The sequence below is a fragment of the Ranitomeya variabilis genome, chromosome 1 (genome assembly GCF_051348905.1).
Source record: "Ranitomeya variabilis isolate aRanVar5 chromosome 1, aRanVar5.hap1, whole genome shotgun sequence".
NCBI classification, from domain to species: Eukaryota; Metazoa; Chordata; class Amphibia; order Anura; family Dendrobatidae; genus Ranitomeya; species Ranitomeya variabilis.
In genome coordinates, this window is record NC_135232.1 from 208,642,199 (window position 1) to 208,656,952 (window position 14,754).

At 44.8% G+C, this 14,754-nt stretch overlaps 1 protein-coding gene and 1 pseudogene across 4 annotated transcripts in view; both read left to right on the top strand.

Moving 5' to 3' along the window:
- NOS1 (nitric oxide synthase 1) overlaps positions 1 to 14,754 on the top strand; it is a 560,003-nt gene that overhangs the window by 436,162 nt on the left and 109,087 nt on the right. The window lies entirely within an intron of this gene.
- On the top strand, positions 425 to 1,449 carry LOC143793615 (THUMP domain-containing protein 1 pseudogene; annotated as a pseudogene).

Below are 14,754 nucleotides of genomic sequence, written 5' to 3' on the forward strand. Positions count from 1 at the left end.
CCTTAACTTCAAAGACATCATTAGAAAAAGTAGGCTGAGGAGAACGATTGAAAGTGGAATGGATCTGATGCAAAGGCTTCAGGAGGGAAACATGAAAAGAATTGGGGATGCGGAGAGAAGCAGGAAGTTTTAACTTATAAGAGACATTATTGATACGGGACAAGACCTCGAAGGGCCCAATATAGCAGGGACCCAGTTTGTGTGAAGGCACTTTTAAGCGGACAAACTTAGAAGACAACCACAACTTATCACCGGTCTGAAAAAGAGGAGGATCCAAGTGCCTCTTGTCCGCATGTTCCTTCATTCTGGCGCAGGCAAGTTCAAGAGCGGTCCTAGTCTCCTGCCAAATCCTAGAGAACTCCCCGGACAAAAGATCGGCCGCTGGGACACCTGAGACAGGAGGAACCAGAAGTGGTACACCAGGATGTTGACCGTAGACGATGAAGAAAGAAGACCTGGAAGTAGATTCGCTGGTATGACTGTTATAAGCAAATTCAGCCCACGGAAGCAAATCTACCCAGTCGTTCTGATGAGAGTTAGAGAAGTGATGAAGATAAGTCACCAAAGTTTGATTGGTACGTTCCACTTGACCATTGGTTTGTGGATGGTAGGCAGATGAAAAATCAAGCGACATGTCCATAAACTTGCAGAGAGACCTCCAAAAACGAGAGGTGAACTGCACCCCTCTATCCGAAACAATATGTTGAGGAAGACCGTGAATGCGAAAAATATGATGGATAAAAGCTCTCGCCAACTCAGGTGCAGAAGGTAAACCAGGAAGAGATATAAAGTGAGCCATCTCGGAGAACCTATCTACGACGACAAGGATGACAGTGCAACTGGAAGATCGAGGCAGATCAGTGATAAAGTCCATTGCAATGTGCTGCCAAGGGGCAGCTGGAGGCGGGCATGCAGGGCATCCTCATCACCTGCAACATGAACAAGAGGAAGTGCGTGGGGGATGCCTACAGTCTGCTCAACGAGTACGTAGACCTGCTGTATGGCGCGGAGAAGCTCTGTGATAAAGAAGACGGACTCTCGGGCAGCAAAGAGGAAGAAAATGATGACGCTGAAGCCGCTTTGAAGAAAGAAGTTGACCAGATTCGTACATCGACTGAAAAGAATTTACGCAGATTTCAGTCAGTAGAAAGTGGCGCTAATAATGTTGTTTTCATTAGGACCCTGAATGTAGAGCCAGAGAAGTTAGTTCACCACATTTTAAAGGATCTGAACACTACGAAGAAGAATAAGACATGGGTCATCCTTCGTATGCTACCCGTCACCGGTACTTGTAAAGCTTTCCTCGAGGATCTCAAGAAATACACAGAGACGTTCTTCCATCCTTGGTTTAAAGCTCCCAACAAAGGAACGTTTCAGATTGTGTATAAGGCAAGAAATAATAATCACATGAACAGAGAGGAGGTCATAAAGGACCTGGCAGGACTGTGAGGATTACCTGTGGAGACTATAGAGTGGACCCACTGGACTGTGACAACGAACCTCCCACGGGCGAGCTGACCAAGTGCACCACCCCCTATACAGGGAGCGTTAGGGGCAGGCCCGAGGGAGACTATCGCCATGGCAGCTGGTAAAGAAGGTCGTGCAAGAAGGCAATGAATAGGGAACAGAAAGGACTAATGAGGAGACAAAAACAGGGAGAGCATGGAAATGCGGACTGAATGGAGGAGACAAACAGGAAGACTAACCACGGGAGCAGGAAGCAGAGGGAGAACACGAGCAGACAGGCTGGAGACTGGAACACGGATTAGGAGGAAGACGGAGGCAGGAAGGCAGGCAAGGACACAAGAACACGGTCTGGAAGGAAGACACCGAGGGGCAGGCACTAGGAGGGAGAAGACCAGGATTTAGCTATAGCAACGGAAGTGAGCGGTGAGCAAACAGGCAGGAAGGAACACAGAAGGGACGTGGAGCCAGATTCACTTGTAGTTAGCAAATGACAATCAGGCACTGCAGAAAGGAAGAGGCGGCCTGATAGAGAGTGAGGGCATACCTTCCAAGTCAGAGTCCACAGGGCGGCGCAGAAGACACGACCAGGATTCAACGGGAGACGTGTGCGCGTGCGCCGTGGAACCCAGAGCGCGCGCGCACCCGAGAAGGAGCAGGAGCTGAGTGCGCAGGAAGAGAAGACCGGAAGCGAGCAGGGACGCGCCGGGACGCCGCAGCGAGGTCAGTATGAGACAAATGCAGCGAGGCAGGCGGGAGCATAACAATATATTATATAGTCGTGTTACACTCCCCTCGCTTCTTGTAACCTACAAGTGTACAAAGATATTATACAGTCACCATGTGACAAGTGGGCCTGTGTAACTTTAAATGCCAGGGCTGAATTTTAGTCCCAGTCCAGCCCTGTGCACAGGGTACATAGGATGCTGGCAATCAGTGATAGGTGGGGTTATACAGAGCTCAGAATTCAGAAAACTGGTAGCATGACAGCAGCCGAAATAGTGATTTTATCAGAAATATAACACGCAGTTCAGTAAGTGACCCATCACTGGAATTTGCTTCTAAACATGCTGCTCTCAGATGGGGTAGTAAAAGCTTGGTGACATATTCTCTATAAAAGGCAAGCTTCTTAAAACATTTGGTGAGTTCTACACCAGCACAATTAAGCTTAAGACAGGTGTCTGAAGCACATGTCCTAAAAAATTCCACATACAGTTTAGAAAATCTTTCATTTATTTAGCAATGGGGATTGAATACTGATCTGATTGGGCACATGAGGTGCTCTAAAGCCATTTTACCCTGACCTGAGTATTTAGATAATAATTTAGCATAGCAAACTAAATCTGTGAACTAATTAAAGAAAGACACAGCTCAAACTATACTGTAGTCTACATGTCTCCTTTGTCTACTCCTAAAGACTTCAAATGGGGACACATCGCCCCTTTAGCCTCACTCCGCATCAAAGATTTTGGCGTCCTTGTTCAAATTTTTTCATTTTAGCTACGATCCCCCTCCAGATTTTTGTAGAGGGGCTTGATTCTCTTACATCCCTTAAAAATAACAGTTTTAGTCAATGTTTGCTTCTTAGTGAGAAATTTGGAGAACCTTTTGGTCTTGTCTGGATGATTTAATAATTTTTTGAACTTCAGTATTGGAAACTCCTTTTTTTACTAATTTGCATATGACTTTACCACTGTTTGCTTTTGTCTATTTTTTATGACATTAAAAGATTAATTATTTATTAAATTGTCCAAAATAAAGGCATTTTCTTAAATCCTGGGTCAAGCGTATCACTGCATTAGTTCTGAGACCTGGGCAGGTAAATACTGCTGCCTTTTTTTGCTTTGTTAATTCTTGAATTTCTGGAGGACTTTTTATTCCTTTTTTTGTGGCTTTGCTTTTATTTTTAGACAGTAGAGTTGAGCAAAAGGATTTGCCCAACATTGATGTCGTGGCAGCAGGAACAGGGCAAAGCGAACTTTGTTAGCCGCCACCCAAATGCGATTACTAGATACAGCGTGATGTTACATCAGGCTGAATAATCTCAAGCATCCAGGATGCTGGCATTCAAGTACCAGCAGAACATGTTCTCACTGCCCTGATCCTGCTGCTACAGAGTACCAACCTGGATGCCTGAGCAAGAGCCTGCAAATTTTTTCACTCAACTCTAGGTGACAGATATCCTCATTTTAAGGTGAATAATTTCAGTGCCAATACTGAATATGGCAGGCTTGCGCAAAATTGCTATATTTCGCTATATATACTGTGAGGAGGCTAATGGCTGCGTAACCAATGAGAGGTATGTGTCATAGAGATGGCTGCTCCCTGTAAAGTAACCCGGAGTATTTTTCTCTAGTACAAAAGCACTAGGATGTTGTTTGGTGCACCTGGGTCCAGGTTGCGGGTAGCTATGAGATGGGTGGGTCTGGCTACCCACATACCTTACCTGTGGGTGTGGTTACAGCCTACATAATGGAGGCTGTTGTTTGGCACATGGTCTGTGTCTGGGGAGGAAAAGCCCTCCTGTGTGTGTGGCTCCAGAGCGAGCCTGCATGCTGGACATTGTCCAGCCTCTGTGCCCACAGGCCTGAGGGAGCAAAGCCCTGCTAAGGACATTTTGTGTTGTTTTGCCTGCTCTAAAGGCCGTTTACCTTTTGTTGTTGCTTAGGGGTTTATGGAGCAAATAAACCCGTATGGACTTTTTAAAGAAACGTGCCTCCTGTCTTCCTCCTGCCACACCTGAGTGAGTACGACCTCTACAATACACAAAAAATGAAATTAGATAAGTGTGGAAGGGGTATAAGGAGACATGATACTGCTGGGATACATGTGAAAAGCATAAGGTAATAGATAAAATGTAGGTATTACAGCAGCAGATTGGATGCATTTCTCCACTTTTGCTAACCCCCCAAGCAGTTGGTAAGCAGCGTATCAATGAATTAAGACAGTTTGAGATGTCATCTTGAGGCTTGGAGACTGTATGATGGTGTGACTGAGCAATGACATGCAAGAGTACCGTTCTGCATGTCATGTCAGCGATTGTTGAGAAACCAACATGTTGAATACAGAGGAGCAGGAAAAATCAGAACTGATGACAAAATGAGGAACCAATACAAGAACAAAACAGAACAATAGTAAATGCTATCACAAGTTCTTATCTATATATATAATTGTCTAAGGCCATGTGCACACGTTCAGTATTTTTCGCGTTTTTTCGCTATAAAAACGTGATAAAAACGCGAAAAAAACGCTTACATATGCCTCCTATTATGTTAAGTGTATTCCGCATTTTTTGTGCAAATGTAGCCTTTTTTTCCGCGAAAAAATCGCATCGCGGAAAAAAAAGCAACATGTTCATTAAAATGCGGAATTGCAGGGGATTCCGCACACCTAGGGGTCCATTGATCTGCTTACTTCCCGCACGGGGCTGTGCACACCATGCGGGAAGTAAGCAGATTATGTGCGGTTGGTACCCAGGGTGGAGGAGAGGAGACTCTCCTCCACGCACTGGGCACCATATAAGTGGTCAAAAAATAAGAATTAAAATAAAAAACAGTCCTATACTCACCCTCGATGTCTTCCCGCCTCCACTGCACGCTGCCGTTCGGTTCCTGTAGCTGGTGTGCGGCGAAAGACCTGCCGATGACGTCACTGTCCTGTGATTGGTCGTGAGCGGTCATGTGACCGCTCACGTGACCGTGACGTCACGGAAGGTCCTGTGCGCACAGACCAGCTATAGGAAGAGGAGCCGGACGCCGGTGAGGAGATGTCTGGGTGAGTATAAGCATTTTTTTTATTTTTTTTATTATTTTTAAACATTCTATCTTTTACTATAGATGCGGCATAAGCTGCATCTATAGTAAAAAGTTGGTCACACTTGTCAAACGCTATGTTTGACAAGTGTGACCAACCTGTCAGTCAGTTTTCCAAGCGATGCTACAGATCGCTTGGAAAACTTTAGCATTCTGCAAGCTAATTACGCTTGCAGAATGCTAAAAAAACGCGAAAAAAACGGAAAAAAAACGCAAAAAAAAAAATGCGGATTTCTTGCAGAAAATTTCCGGTTTTCTTCAGGAAATTTCTGCAAGAAATCCTGAACGTGTGCACATACCCTAAGGGTTTTTCCGTCTGTCTGTCTGTCCCGTTTATTCATTCGCTAATTGGTCGAGGCCGCCTGGGCCTCGACCAATCAGCGACGGGCACAGTATCGACGTAGAAATCCCGCGTCTCTGATTGGTCGAGGCCGCCAGGCCTCGACCAATCAGCGACGGGCACAGCATGGCGACGATGATGTCATAATGGAAATCCCGCGTCTCTGATTGGTCGAGGCTGCCGGGCCTCGACCAATCAGCGACGGGCACAGTATCGACGTAGATGTCATAATGGTTGCCATGGCGACGATGATGTCAAAAAGGTTGCCTCAACCAATCAGCAACGGGCACAGTCGGAATCATCATTGTCCATATACTACGGGGACATAGCATATTCTAGAATACCCGATGCGTTAGAATCGGGCCACAATCTAGTGTCACAATACACATGTAACATCCATTAATACCATCTGATTACATTAATAAAACATTGTAATATCAACTCTACTAAGGATGTTTTCTATGCTCTAGTACATAAATGTGTAGCCTAAACGCTCCAACAACACAAACAGAAATTTAATAAAGTTGTATTCTAAGGTGTATATTAAAGGGGTTCTCCAACTTTTGGAGTAATATATATACAGTATATATATACACTCACCGGCCACTTTATTAGGTACACCATGCTAGTAATGGGTTGGACCCCCTTTTGCCTTCAGAACTGCCTCAATTCTTCGTGGCATAGATTCAACAAGGTGCTGGAAGCATTCCTCAGAGATTTTGGTCCATATTGACGATGGCATCACACAGTTGCCGCAGATTTGTCGGCTGCACATCCCAAAGATGCTCCATACAAGGCAGGATGGATCCATGCTTTCATGTTGTTTACGCCAAATTCTGACCCTACCATCCGAATGTCGCAGCAGAAATCGAGACTCATCAGACCAAGCAACGTTTTTCCAATCTTCTACTGTCCAATTTCGATGAGCTTGTGCAAATTGTAGCCTCAGTTTCCTGTTCTTAGCTGAAAGGAGTGGTACCCGGTGTGGTCTTCTGCTGCTGTAGCCCATCTGCCTCAAAGTTCGACGCACTGTGCGTTCAGAGATGCTCTTAGGCCTACCTTGGTTGTAACGGGTGGCGATTTGAGTCACTGTTGCCTTTCTATCAGCTCGAACCAGTCTGCCCATTCTCCTCTGACCTCTGGCATCAACAAGGCATTTCCGCCCACAGAACTGCCGCTCACTGGATTTTTTTTCTTTTTCGGACCATTCTCTGTAAACCCTAGAGATGGTTGTGTGTGAAAATCCCAGTAGATCAGCAGTTTCTGAAATACTCAGACCAGCCCTTCTGGCACCAACAACCATGCCACGTTCAAAGGCACTCAAATCACCTTTCTTCCCCATACTGATGCTCGGTTTGAACTGCAGGAGATTGTCTTGACCATGTCTAGATGCCTAAATGCACTGAGTTGCCGCCATGTGATTGGCTGATTAGAAATTAAGTGTTAACAAGAAGTTGGACAGGTGTACCTAATAAAGTGGCCGGTGAGTGTATATATATATATATATATATATATATATATATATATATACTGTATATATATATATATATATATATATATATATATATATATATATATATATATATAGTGCAGTTCACATACCCAGGATAAAAATGAGATAACGGAGTCTGTCAGTCATGGGAGTTTGTAATCTTTTTCCTGTGTTTTCCGTGCTTCTCTCAGTTGGTTTACTGATTTATGACCACAAATTACGTAAAAGTTAAATGTGCATGAAAAACAGAGCTTGTATGGTAAAAAAAAAAAAAAGTTGCCAAAGGTGGACAACCCCTTTAAGTGGACATTTGTAGCCCATTTTAGCTGGATCCCCATACTGGATAATTTAACCCCTTAAGCCCAAGGGTGGTTTGCACGTTAATGACCGGGCCAATTTTTACAATTCTGAAAACTGTCCCTTTATGAGGTTATAACTCTGGAACGCTTCAACGGATCCCGGTGATTCTGACATTGTTTTCTCGTGACATATTGTAGTACATGAGTGGTAAAATTTATATGATATTACCTGCGTTTATTTGTGAAAAAAACGGAAATTTGGTGAAAATTTTTAAAATTTTGCAATTTTCCAACTTTGAATTTTTATGCTATTAAATCACAGAGATATGTCACACAAAATACTTAATAAGTAACATTTCCCACATGTCTACTTTACATCAGCACAATTTTGGAACCAACATTTTTTTTGTTAGGGAGTTATAAGGGTTAAAATTTGACCAGCAATTTCTCATTTTTACAACACCATTTTTTTTTTTAGGGACCACATCTCATTTTAAGTCGTTTGGGGGGGTCTATATAATAGAAAATAACCAAATGTGACTCCATTCTAAAAACTGCACCCCTCAAGGTGCTCAAAACCCACATTCAAGAAGCTTATTAACCCTTCAAATGTTTCACAGGAATTTTTGGAATGTTTAAATAAAAATGAACATTTAACTTTTTTTCACAAAAAATTAAATTCAGCTCCAATTTGTTTTATTTTACCAAGGGTAACAGAATAAAATGGACCCCAAAAGTTGTTGAACAATTTGTTCTGAGTACGCCGATACCCCATATTGTGGGGGTAAACCACTGTTTGGGTGCCTGGCAGAGCTCGGAAGGGAAGGAGCGCCGTTTGATTTTTCAATGCAAAATTGACAGGAATTGAGATGGGATGCCATGTTGCATTTGGAGAGCCACTGAAGTGCCTAAACATTGAAACCCCCCCCCACAAGTGACACCGTTTTTGAAAGTGGACCCCCTAAGGAACTCATCTAGTACTCATCTTGTATTTTTCCAAGGATAACAGTTGAAATTGAATCCCAAAAGTTGTTGTCCAATTTGTCCTGAGTACGCTGATACCCAATATGTGGGGGGAACCACCGTTTGGGCGCATGGCAGAGCTCAGAAGGGAAGGAGCGCCATTTGGAATGCAGACTTAGATGGATTGGTCTGCAGTCGTCACATTGCATTTGCAGAGCCCGTGATGTACCTAAACAGTAGAAACCCCCCACAAGTAACCCCAAATTGGAAACTAGACCCCCATGGAACTTATCTAGATGTGTTGTGAGAACTTTGAACCCCCAAGTGTTTTACTACAGGTTATAACGCAGAGCCATGAAAATAAAAATTCCTTTTTTTTCCCACAAAAATTATTTTTTAGCCCCCAGTTTTGTATTTTCCCATGGGTATCAGGAGTAATTGGACTCCAAAAGTTGTTGTCCAATTTGTCCTGAGTACACTGATACCCCATATGTTGGGGTAAACCCCTGTTTGGGTGCACGGGAGAGCTCGGAAGGGAAAGAGCACTGTTTTACTTTTTCAACGCAGAATTGGCTGGAATTGAGATCGGATGCCAAGTCGCATTTGGAGAACCCCTGATGTGCCTAAACAGTGGAAACCCCCCAATTCTAACTGAAACCCTAATCCAAACACACCACTTTCCCTAATCCCAACGGTAACTGTTGTGAAATTGGATTCTGGGCTCCCCCGGTGGCCACTTGTGGAATTGTACTTGTGTGCATCATCCCCTCTGTTCACCTGCTCCTATCAGGATGTGGGAGTCGCTATATAACCTTGCTCCTCTGTCAGTTTCATGCCGGTCAACAATGTAATCAGAAGCCTTTCTGTGCATGTTCCTGCTACTAGACAACTCCCAGCTAAGTTGGACTTTTGTCCTTGTGTGTTTTTGCATTTTGTTCCTGTTCACAGCTGCTGTTTCGTTACTGTGTCTGGAAAGCTCTTGTGAGCGGAAATTGCCACTCTGGTGTTATGAGTTAATGCTAGAGTCTTAAAGTAATTTCTGGATGGTGTTTTGATAGGGTTTTCTGCTGACCATGAAAGTGCCCTTTCTGTCTTCTTGCTATCTAGTAAGCGGACCTCGATTTTTGCTAAACCTATTTTCATACTACGTTTGTCATTTCATCTAAAATCACCGCCAATATATGTGGGGGCCTCTGTCTGCCTTTTGGGAAAATTTCTCTAGAGGTGAGCCAGGACTGTCTTTTCCTCTGCTAGGATTAGGTAGTTCTCCGGCTGGCGCTGGGCATCTAGGGATAAAAAAACATAGGCATGCTACCCGGCCACTTCTAGTTGTGCGGCAGGTTTAGTTCATGGTCAGTATAGTTTCCATCTTCCAAGAGCTAGTTCTCATATATGCTGGGCTATGTTCTCTCGCCATTGAGAATCATGACAGTTTGACCGGCCAAAAAAAAGGGTTAAATTACTGGCTGAGAAAGGAGAGAAAAAAGAAGTCTGCTACAATTTATTTTTTTTTCCTCTAGTTCTGAGTGTGCTCTTAATTGAATCACTTGCTAGTCTGCCTATACTGCAGCCTTCCTCTCTTTCTCTCCTTCTAATCCTTGAATGGCTCTGTGTTCACCTGTTTCAAATGGATCTTCAGAGTGTAGCTACAGGTTTGAATAATCTCGCCACAAAGGTACAAAATTTGCAAGATTTTGTTGTTCATGCACCTATGTCTGAGCCTAGAATTCCTTTGCCTGAATTCTTCTCGGGGAATAGATCTCACTTTCAAAATTTTAAAAATAATTGCAAATTGTTTTTGTCCCTGAAGTCTCGCTCTGCCGGAGACCCTGCACAGCAGGTCAGGATTGTAATTTCCTTGCTCCGGGGCGACCCTCAAGACTGGGCTTTTGCATTGGCACCAGGGGATCCTGCGTTGCTCAATGTGGATGCGTTTTTTCTGGCCTTGGGGTTGCTTTATGAGGAACCTCATTTAGAGCTTCAGGCGGAAAAGGCCTTGATGTCCTTGTGTCAGGGGCAAGATGAAGCTGAAATATACTGCCAAAAATTCCGCAAATGGTCTGTGCTTACTCAGTGGAATGAGTGCGCCCTGGCGGCGATTTTCAGAGAAGGTCTCTCTGATGCCATTAAGGATGTTATGGTGGGGTTCCCTGTGCCTGCGAGTCTGAATGAGTCCATGACGATGGCTATTCAGATCGATAGGCGTCTGCGGGAGCGCAAACCTGTGCACCATTTGGCGGTGTCTACTGAGAAAACGCCAGAAAATATGCAATGTGATAGAATTCTGTCCAGAAGCGAGCGGCAGAATTTTAGACGAAAAAATGGGTTGTGCTTCTATTGTGGTGATTCAACTCATGTTATATCAGCATGCTTTAAGCGTACTAAGAAGCCTGACAAGTCTGTTTCAATTAGCACTTTACAGTCTAAGTTTATTCTATCTGTGACCCTGATTTGTTCTTTGTCATCTATTACCGCGGACGCCTATGTCGACTCTGGCGCTGCTTTGAGTCTTATGGATTGGTCCTTTGCCAAACGCTGTGGGTATGATTTGGAGCCATTGGAGGCTCCGATACCTCTGAAAGGGATTGACTCCACCCCATTGGCTAGTAATAAACCACAATACTGGACACAAGTGACTATGCGTGTTAATCCGGATCACCAGGAGGTTATTCGCTTTCTGGTGCTGTATAATCTACATGATGTTTTGGTGCTGGGATTGCCTTGGCTGCAATCTCATAACCCAGTCCTCGACTGGAGAGCTATGTCTGTGTTAAGCTGGGGATGTAAAGGAACTCATGGGGACGTACCTTTGGTTTCCATTTCATCATCTATTCCCTCTGAGATTCCTGAATTCTTGTCTGACTTTCGTGACGTTTTTGAAGAACCCAAGGTTGGTTCACTACCTCCGCACCGGGAGTGCGATTGTGCCATAGACTTGATCCCGGGTAGTAAATACCCTAAGGGTCGTTTATTTAATCTGTCTGTGCCTGAACACGCGGCTATGCGAGAATATATAAAGGAGTCCTTGGAAAAGGGACATATTCGTCCTTCGTCATCTCCCTTAGGAGCCGGTTTTTTCTTTGTGTCTAAGAAAGACGGCTCTTTGAGGCCGTGTATTGATTATCGACTTTTGAATAAAATCACGGTTAAATATCAATATCCGTTACCACTGCTTACTGATTTGTTTGCTCGTATAAAGGGGGCCAAGTGGTTCTCTAAGATTGATCTCCGTGGGGCGTATAATTTGGTGCGAATCAAGCAGGGGGATGAGTGGAAAACCGCATTTAATACGCCCGAGGGCCATTTTGAGTATTTGGTGATGCCTTTTGGTCTTTCAAATGCCCCTTCAGTCTTCCAGTCCTTTATGCATGACATTTTCCGCGATTATTTGGATAAATTTATGATTGTGTATCTGGATGATATTCTGATTTTTTCGGATGACTGGGACTCTCATGTCCAGCAGGTCAGGAGGGTTTTTCAGGTTTTGCGGTCTAATTCCTTGTGTGTGAAGGGTTCTAAGTGTGTTTTTGGGGTTCAAAAGATTTCCTTTTTGGGATACATTTTTTCCCCCTCTTCCATCGAGATGGATCCTGTCAAGGTTCAGGCTATTGGTGATTGGACGCAACCCTCTTCTCTTAAGAGTCTTCAGAAATTTTTGGGCTTTGCTAACTTTTATCGTCGATTTATTGCTGGTTTTTCTGATGTTGTAAAACCATTGACTGATTTGACTAAGAAGGGTGCTGATGTTGCTGATTGGTCCCCTGATGCTGTGGAGGCCTTTCGGGAGCTCAAGCGCCGCTTTTCTTCCGCCCCAGTGTTGCGTCAGCCTGATGTTGCTCTTCCTTTTCAGGTTGAGGTCGACGCTTCTGAAATCGGAGCTGGGGCGGTGTTGTCGCAGAGAAGTTCCGACTGCTCCGTGATGAGACCTTGTGCTTTTTTTTCCCGTAAATTTTCGCCCGCCGAGCGGAATTATGATATTGGGAATCGGGAGCTTTTGGCCATGAAGTGGGCTTTTGAGGAGTGGCGTCACTGGCTTGAGGGGGCCAGACATCAGGTGGTGGTATTGACTGACCACAAAAATTTAATTTACCTTGAGTCTGCCAGGCGCCTGAATCCTAGACAGGCGCGCTGGTCGTTGTTTTTCTCTCGGTTTAATTTTGTGGTGTCTTACCTACCGGGTTCTAAGAATGTTAAGGCGGATGCCCTTTCTAGGAGTTTTGAGCCTGACTCCCCTGGTAATTCTGAGCCCACAGGTATCCTTAAAGATGGAGTGATATTGTCTGCCATTTCTCCAGACCTGCGGCGGGCCTTGCAGGAGTTTCAGGCGGATAGACCTGATCGTTGCCCACCTGGTAGACTGTTTGTTCCTGATGATTGGACCAGTAGAGTCATCTCTGAGGTTCATTCTTCTGCGTTGGCAGGTCATCCTGGAATCTTTGGTACCAGGGATTTGGTGACAAGGTCCTTCTGGTGGCCTTCCCTGTCACGAGATGTGCGAGGCTTTGTGCAGTCTTGTGACGTTTGTGCTCGGGCCAAGCCTTGTTGTTCTCGGGCTAGTGGATTGTTGTTACCCTTGCCTATCCCGAAGAGGCCTTGGACGCACATCTCGATGGATTTTATTTCGGATCTGCCTGTTTCTCATAAGATGTCTGTCATCTGGGTGGTGTGTGACCGTTTCTCTAAGATGGTCTGTCATGTTCTCAATGGCAAGAGAACATAGCATCAGCATATATAGGAACTAGCTCTTGGAAGATGGGAACTGAGCTGACCATGAACTAAACCTAACACACAACTAGCAGTGGCCGGGTAGCATGCCTACGTTGATTCTAGATGCCCAGCACCAGCCGGAGGACTAAATAATGCTAGCAGAGGGAAATATTAGTCCTAGCTCACCTCTAGAGAAATACCCCGAAAGGAGACAGAGGCCCCCCACATGTATTGGCGGTGAATCAAGATGAAATAACAAACGTAGTATGAAAATAGGTTTAGCAAATTTGAGGTCCACTTACTACATAGCAGAAGACAGAAAGGGCACTTTCATGGTCAGCTGAAAACCCTATCAAAACACCATCCAGAAATTACTTTAAAACTCTGGCATTAACTCATAACACCAGAGTGGCAATTCCTGTTCACAAGAGCTTTCCAGACACAGTAACGAAACTACAGCTGTGAACTGGAACAAAAATGCAAAAACAAACATGGACAAGAGTCCAACTTATCTAGTAGTTGTCTAGGAGCAGGAACAAGCACAGAGAGGCTTCTGATAACATTGATGACCGGCAAGCAACTAACAGAGCAGCAAGGTTATATAGCGACTCCCAAATCTTGATGGGAACAGGTGAACAGAGAAGATGACAACACCAGTTCAATACCACCAGTGGCCACCGGGGGAGCCCAGAATCCAAATTCACAACAGTACCCCCCCCTCAAGGAGGGGGCACCGAACCCTCACCAGAACCACCAGGGCGATCAGGATGGGCCCTATGAAAGGCACGAACCAGATCAGAGGCATGAACATCAGATGCATTCACCCAAGAATTATCCTCCTGGCCGTATCCCTTCCACTTGACCAGATACTGGAGTCTCCGTCTGGAAACACGAGAGTCTAAGATTTTCTCCACAACGTACTCCAACTCACCCTCAACCAACACCGGAGCAGGAGGCTCAACGGAAGGCACAACCGGTACCTCATACCTGCGCAATAATGACCGATGAAAAACGTTATGAATAGAAAAGGATGCAGGGAGGTCCAAACGGAAGGAAACAGGATTAAGAATCTCCAATATCTTATACGGGCCGATAAACCGAGGCTTAAACTTAGGAGAAGAGACCCTCATAGGGACAAAACTAGAAGACAACCACACCAAATCCCCAACACAAAGCCGAGGACCAACACGACGGTGGCGGTTGGCAAAAAGCTGAGTCTTCTCCTGGGACAACTTCAAATTGTCCACCACCTGCCCCCAGATCTGATGCAATCTCTCCACCACAGCATCCACTCCAGGACAATCCGAAGTTTCCACCTGACCAGAGGAAAATCGAGGATGAAACCCCGAATTACAGAAAAACGGGGACACCAAAGTGGCAGAGCTGGCCCGATTATTGAGAGCGAACTCCGCCAATGGCAAAAAAGCAACCCAATCATCCTGGTCAGCAGACACAAAACACCTCAGATATGTCTCCAGGGTCTGATTAGTCCGCTCGGTCTGGCCATTCGTCTGAGGATGGAAAGCGGACGAAAAAGATAAATCTATGCCCATCCTAGCACAGAATGCCCGCCAAAATCTAGACACGAATTGGGTCCCTCTGTCAGAAATGATATTCTCAGGAATACCATGCAAACGAACAACATTTTGAAAAAACAGAGGAACCAACTCGGAAGAA